This window comes from Cupressus sempervirens, chromosome 10 (assembly GCF_028749045.1).
Source record: "Cupressus sempervirens isolate cs-2001-9-10 chromosome 10, ASM2874904v1, whole genome shotgun sequence".
In the NCBI taxonomy this organism is placed as follows: Eukaryota; Viridiplantae; Streptophyta; class Pinopsida; order Cupressales; family Cupressaceae; genus Cupressus; species Cupressus sempervirens.
In genome coordinates this window covers 147,456,914-147,464,731 of record NC_143127.1, presented here as the reverse complement: position 1 = coordinate 147,464,731, position 7,818 = coordinate 147,456,914, and positions in this window count along the sequence as shown.

Here is a 7,818-nt window from a genome sequence, read left to right as displayed (position 1 = left end):
AGGGTGATTTATTTCTATTTTTGGTTTTGTATGTTGATGACTTGCTGATCACATAAAGTTCTTCACCCACCATTAAGATTGTCAAAGTTTCTCTTCATGACAATTTTTTGATGACTGCCTTGGGCTTGTTGTATTACTCTCTTGGGATTGAGATCTTTCAGTCTCCTACTGGGATCGCCATCACATAGTCCAGGTATGCTCTAGATTTACTCTCAAGGTTTCATATGGCTAACTATAAGCCTAATCTAACTCCCTTCCTTTCTGGAGTTGAACTTGAGCCTCAGTATTCTTCTCCACTTATTGATGGCACTTTGTACTATCAACTTGTTGGGAGTCTCATTTATCTAACTCATATGAGACTTGACATCTCATATGCTATAGGCATGGTCTCTTGATTCATGTAAAAGCCTCACGAGCTACATTGGAAAGAAACCAAGAAGATCCTTCACTATATTCAGGGTTCTCACAGTTGTGGGATTCACTACATATCAGGTATTGAGCTTGATTTGGTGGGCTAGACAGATTTAGATTGGGTGGGTGATTCTCAGGATCGCAAATCTACTGTAGGTTACAACTTTTCACTTTGTTTAGGTCCTATTTGTTGGTTGAGAAAAAAATAGTCTTCTATTGCTGTATCTTCTACCAAGGCTGAGTATTAGGGGGTTGTGAATTTTCTTATTGAGGCCATTTGGCTTCAAAATATTTTCACTAAGTTTGATATCCAGATCAGATGACCATCAGTCATATTTTGTGACAATTAGAGTGCCATTCATATCTCATAGAATTTGGTCCATCATAAGCGGACCAAACACATAGAGATCCATATACACTTCATTTGGGAGCTCATCCATTGTCACGTCATTGAACTTCACTATTGTTTGACTTTTGAATAGGTTGCTGATATCTTCACCAAATTCTTCACTAAGAGCAAGTTCCTTCATTTGTGAGCTTTGTTGGGGGTGCATGATGCTTCATCTTTTGGGGGGGCCTCTTCCTTTCACTCAAAGTCTTAATTTTTGGGGGGTCTCTTTTCTTTCTCTTTTGGGGGGAATTTTATGTGCATGGGTACCTCATCAGGCTTGACTTGTCAAGACCCATTTCTACATCCACTTAAGCTTCACTTATGGGGGGGGTGGGGGGGTGTTAGTGTATTTTTATATTTCCTAGTGGGTTATTTATTTTTCCTCATATTGCTAGGTTTTTCCTACACTTTTAATAATCTTGCTTAGGTTAATAAAGCATGTCTTATTAGGTGAGTGGTATCGAGGTGTCACCTTCCTACATGTGAGCATCCATTAGCTATCTTGGGAAGATACTTTTCTATCTTTAGTCCGATAGATGGTTGCTTCTCATTGGTCAGTGTTGCCACCTCCTCTCTCATTCTAGTCTATATAAGCATGCTACCTATATTGTATTTGTGATCTCTTTCTTTTGCATCCTCTTAATGTTATTTTGCTTCTAGCATTTGCATTACTCTCTTGGAGACTAACTCTATGTTTCTATTTTGATTTTGTATTATTTGTGTTCATAGTTTAGATATCTATTCTTTGCACTAGTTTTTTGGGTTCAAAGGCTCATTTACAATCATTGTGGCAAATTAGGTCATACATCAAATAAATTTTGTAGTAATGGTAAAGCAAAATTCAATGAAAAGTGTTACAATTGCAATAATTATGGTCATAGAGCTAATTAATACAAAGAGAAACCTAAATTTGAAAGTAAATGTCACAAATGCAAGAAAGATGGGCACAAATAGTCTAAATGAAAAACCAAGATACTGAACCCAACAGAACAAATTATGAAAGCTATATTTGGTTGGGACTACAACACATGGTGTAGATGCCACTATTGTGGAGAATTTGGGCACATTGGAGCAAATTGTGTGAAACATCACATGAGGACAAGATACACCACTAGAAGATATTTTATTTGTACAGAACTTGGACATCTTGCCAAGAACTATATAAACACTAGAAGGATTGTAGATGGAAAGAAAGAAAAAGTTGACAATATCAAAAAGAAGATGAGGCAACAATGGATTCCAAAATCTTCTGAGAATACAAGTCTGAGCCATGAAGCACATGTCACTCAAGAATTTCTACTTGATCTCCTATAGGGATGATTGGAACTAAGATTCTGAAGCAAACATCTTACATTAGTTCGAGCCAGCTAGAAGGAAAGATCCATATCAGAATTCAAGATGCCAATGGATTATTGAGTGTCTAAGGAAAATATAGACCTTACCAAGCTAGGTTGAGTTGCAAGACCCTGCTAAGAAAGGTTGGGATACACTAAAACATTGCAGGGACACCATGTTATGAATGAATCTACTAAGTAGTAAGGTCAAACTAAGTGGAAAATAGTCTTTCACCGAATAAGCAATCATACTAAGAATTTATGGGGATTGGAAGGTGAAAATTTGTTAAAAGGAAGGGAATCAAATTCATTTATCATCATGAATTTTCAAGAGCTATTTGTAAAAGGTATTTTTGTGCTTCCAAGCGATTTGTGTGTTAGTTATTGAAAGATTTTTATGTTTTCATAAACCCTACTGAGTATGACATCCTCTAGTAGCAAAAATAAGAAAGGATCCGAGATGTTGGTTCGAGGAGTCGATTGGAAGGCACCAGACTTTAAGTTGAGTTTGACAATTAAAAAAGCACTTGATCCAACCATAACTTAGTCACAGATTCCACCAAAGGTATTACTTGTTAACAATATTCGTTCCCATTTTTGTTATTTGATACAAGATATTGGAACCCTAGAGATGAATGAGACCCTGGAAAGGTTATGTGTGAATGGTTCGTTGAAACCCAAGCATCAACATTTAGAGACCAAGGGTTTAACACACATTTCGCATATGCCCTTAGACTTTCAAATAAAATGGGTGAGATCTATCCTTAGCCATGTACACAACAGTCAGCTATGGTTGGAACAACCTTTTCAAAGAAAAAAGAAAATGATCCATCGAATCATAGGGCTCCTGATGTTGAACAATGCAAAATCTACCAAAAACCTAAGTCAGGTAGAATTGGAAAGAAAAAATCTTACCAAGTGGGATGGAAGAGGCATGAAGATCAGTAGTGTGTTGACATGGAGCTAGAATTTGGAATTCATGTGATAGCTCATAAGATCTATAGCTCCAATCATCTCAACAATGTGTCATGTGAGGTAGTTGATCTGGCTCTCAAAGTGGTGAAGAAAAACATGTCCTTTGACCTTGTTGAGCTAATGTTAAATCAATTCAACAAAAACATGAAAAGAATATAACTTCAAAAACCAACCCATGTAAGTTTGGTTCACTCTTGAAATGTTTACTCTTCTTTGTGCAAAATTTTTTCCTTCAAAAGGTTTAGTCATATGGAGAAAAGATGCACCAGTACTATATCAGATTAATGAATATATAACAGAGATGGGTGAGACATTTGTCAGTATTATGAAAAATTACTTTGATTCATTCAAGGAAAATATGAATAGCAAACTCAAAATCCATAAGAAACTTGTAGAATATTACAAGGATGATGTTTGTTTCATGGTAGACTGTGACAAAGTGTACATTCAAGTAGTCAAACCTAGAGTGGTGTGGGTTAGGCCTCTAAGATACGAGGTTAAAATTGATGACACCGAGGATATCATTGAGGCATTATTGAATGAACCTGTGGATCCCAAGGCCACATATTTTGGTACTTTTGATGAAGCCAAAGCTAGAATAGAACTTGAAATTAAGCTTCCTCAAGTAGTTAGCAAAGGAAAGAAGAGGATAGCAAAACTGAGGCAAGAAAGTTCTACTTTCCTATTGATAGAAGGAAAAGGAGATGATGTGGAAGGAGATGATGCAAAAGATGAAGCATAAGAAAAAAAATATGAAGAAGATCTAATTAGGAAGAAGGGGAAGGTTATCATAACCAAACCCACCAAGTCATCTACTATAGTATTCACAAGAAGAGCATCCAGATCAAGAAAGAAATTCAAATTAGGTGAGGAAGATGCCAAAGAAATTATTTTCAAAAGACCTCCACCTACATTTTAGGAAAAAATAAAGGAAATTGATGTAGGAGTTGGCATGGAAAACTTCAAAATCTCTCAAATATGAGACTGGGAATGCAGATGAGAAGAAACAAGTTGAAGACATGATAATGCCTAAACTAGGTAAATGGAAATACCACCTGATCAACTTGCATAGAAAATTCCCAATGAGCTTATGGAAAGAATCAAACCTAGATGAGAAATTCTTAGGAAAACTACAAAAGATATATTTGAACAAACTCTAAGATAGCTCATGTCGAGTCTTAGTGATATAGAAGGGAAAGAATCCATGAAGAAAAATGAAGAAAAACTCATTGTAAAATTCAACACATGCATGATATTGGTTAATGACATTGAACATGTGGTGAAGACAACTACAACTATATTGAGGAATATCTACAAACTTCATCAACAGAGTGATTTTGTTGTTCATGTTAGTGACATAGATGATGAAGATTGCAAAGAAGAAAATGACAACAATGATGAAGAAGATATAGAAATGGGTGATGTAGATCTAGATGATGAGGACCAAGAATAGGAAGCCACCGAGGAGAATCTCCCTAAAATTTAGAGAATTGAGGAAATCAACCTAGAGAAAATTACAGTAGCAGTTATGACCTCATTTCCTCACTCTTTGAGAAAAGCTTTAATGCCATCAAGCTTAGAGAAAACCTCTACTAAGTTGGTTGTGGTAACCCTACAATAGCATGCACCTAACCAATCTCTGCACCTATTTAGCTGAGTACCATATTGACAAAAGTAACAACACTTCATCTACTGAGAAACTAGTGCTTTCTCCATCATTAGATTTGGCTACACAATAACTAGGTATTTCTATTGTTAGTGCAATATCTACTTTTGTTGCTAGCCCTCCTATTTATACTATTGTTACTATTTGAAGTATGAAAATAGTAAGTACAAAGATAGTTGAGAGAAAGCCTCAATCAAGTACTAAAGTTTTAAGCAAGGAAAAAGATAAAGAAGAAGACATTGATCTTGATGAGGACATAGTTATCCCAAATTGGGATATCTCTACATTGAATCTAGATCAAATGACCATCATAGGTGAACTATTGTAGAAGAAAGCTAATCAACATAAGCTTAGAGAAGATAAAAGTAGAGAAAAAAAAGTGCTTGAAGATGTGAAGAACATACTTGTAGATGCACTAAGTACTAAGGTTGATAGTACACAAACTATTTTGGTTCAGTTAGTAGAAGTTGTTTAGAAATTTAATGAAGATTTGAATGGACAAGAAAAGTTGTTACAAAGAGTAGAGTGGAAATTTGATAACAAAGTATTCAAGAAAGTTGCACAAAAAATTGCAATAAATCAAATAGAATTGTCTACTATTCTCATCTCATTAGAAACCTCTACAAATAATGTAACCTCATTATTAAGAAAGTTATGTGATACATCTATCTTCACTTGGGAAATCAAAGATAAACCATCTAAGATAGATGAAGACTTGAAGGTAAGTGCACACTAGTTATCACTTGACCCAAGCTACAGTTCTACTCACTACTCAAAGATAAGATTTATGACTAATATGCAAGTAGAATTATTAAGGGAAGAAGCCAGGATCAAGGCCACACTTCTAGACATCCAAGGAACAATTCTCCTGAACATGGATGCATTGCAAAAACACTTTGCAAATACCAAAACTCCCATCCATGACAATAACTTCTCCATAGCTAATCGCATGATGGAGTTATCAGCAGAAGTATAGATTGCATTGCATGCAAGCAAGGCGTTATAGGAAAATTGGGACAAGACATTGGCATTGATTTTGAAGGTGCATTCTGATTTCTTGTCACATTTTGCCATTACCATGTAACATACACCTTTGGCATTTATGTCAAAAAGGGGGAGAAGATGTAATATAAGATGTGATAAATAAATGGGGAAAAGATGTGATATAAAGGGGAGAAGATAAGTATATGAGATATATGTATATAGTGAGAATAGTATGACATGTGATATATGTATGGGGGAGAAACATAATATTCATGTACAATTAATTAGAAAACATCTCTTACAAAAATAATTTTGAAAAATCTCAAAAACAAAGTATGTTATTGAGTTGAAGACACAAGATGGAGACTAAAGATTGTTTTGAACTTGAATTTTTTGAGAATTCAGTTTTGATTGATATGTGTTTTTGTCACTAATGCCAAAGGGGGAGATTGTTGAAATTATGGTTAAGTTTGTTTATTAGTGACTCACACTTAATCAAATGGTTAGTAGCTATCGAGATTATCTTGCAGTTTACAATGTTAACTGAGTAATTTAGGTTCTACCAAGTTCTACAGTTCTATCCAATTTCAGAATCAATATTTAGTCCACATCATATAGTATCTATCAAATTGATGCATATCAATGCAAATCGAGCTTCATAGCATTTACCATGTTGTACAGTGTCAACTATAGTTTCCAATGTTTTTTAAGTTTGCAACATCAATGATGTGAATCAAGTGTTGACCAAGCCAAGAAGTGTCAACAAAGTGATTTATTTTATACTAAGCTAGCAGTGCTAGTGTTGACTGAGTCTTGCAGCATCAACCAAGTGATTCAGTTTATATGTTGAGTTTCACAGTGTTCACCAAGTCACCAGTGCTAACTGAGTTCAGACTACTTAGAATTGATTAGTATAAACTGAGCTTCTACATCTACTGAGAGCATGATGATGCCAAGTATTGATAATGGTTTCTGAGTATCAGAACCTCACCAAGTTTGTATTCAGAACTCGAGTAACAATAGTTGAGACAACTTTGTGTATTTTGGTGAAACTTGTATTATAGCCAACTTTGATGAATTGTAATTTGGATTGGCATATGTGTAATGTAATGTATCACATCCAAAAAGAAACATGTATGAAATGTATAAGATATAATAAAAACATAAGTATGAATTGAGAAGGCTACAATCAGTATAAGGAGAAAAAAAGATTTATCTATCACAATAAGGTGATTGTTACACTTTAAAGGAATCTCAACCAACAAATCAAAGTTGTAGATTAGAGATCAGCCATTGGTTCATCCTAATAGGTGGAATAGTTAAATCCTTTTAAAAGGTAGAGTTAACAGTCTTTTGAAAATCTTTTTACTGAGTGCATACTTCATTGCATGTTTTGTATATCCTTTATCAAGGTGGACCAAGCAGTCCTTATTGCTCCTAACAGGGCAGATCATCAGAAGTGATCAATTGTAAGCCTCAACCAACCAACTTTACACTATAGTACTAAATCTTGTGGGTATCATCCCCACCCTAATTTTACTTTCTATTTGGAAGGTTTTTAGGTCACCATATCTTGTGTCAAAGTGTTATGAATGTTTTAACACTCTCAATTTTTCATGTTTGCAATTAGATCAGAATATACATGAAGGATTAATTGGTAAAATAAGAATACGTTTTATTGGTTCCTGATTCACCCCTCCCCTCTCAATAACCTAGTCTATCCTATATTTCCAATAGCTAGCTCTTTCACTAGATTTGTTCTTATTAAGTCTACTAGAAAATCTCTTGGTTACCTTGTTGAAACTGTTGGCTCTAGCGTTGGTTCTATTCATGATGATTTTATTGGTAAATATTCTAGTTTCCCTATTATCACTAGTAGGTTTTAGTATTTAGATAAATCTTTTGATTTCACTACCACTACTATTGGATCCTCTTTGCTAGTAGAGGTAGGTAGAGTAATGTTTTTGACCAATGCTAATTCTATTGATGTGATACCCTCAGTTATTGGGTCTAATATTTTTGGGTCCATCCAAATTGATCCCAGTAGTTTTGGTGCA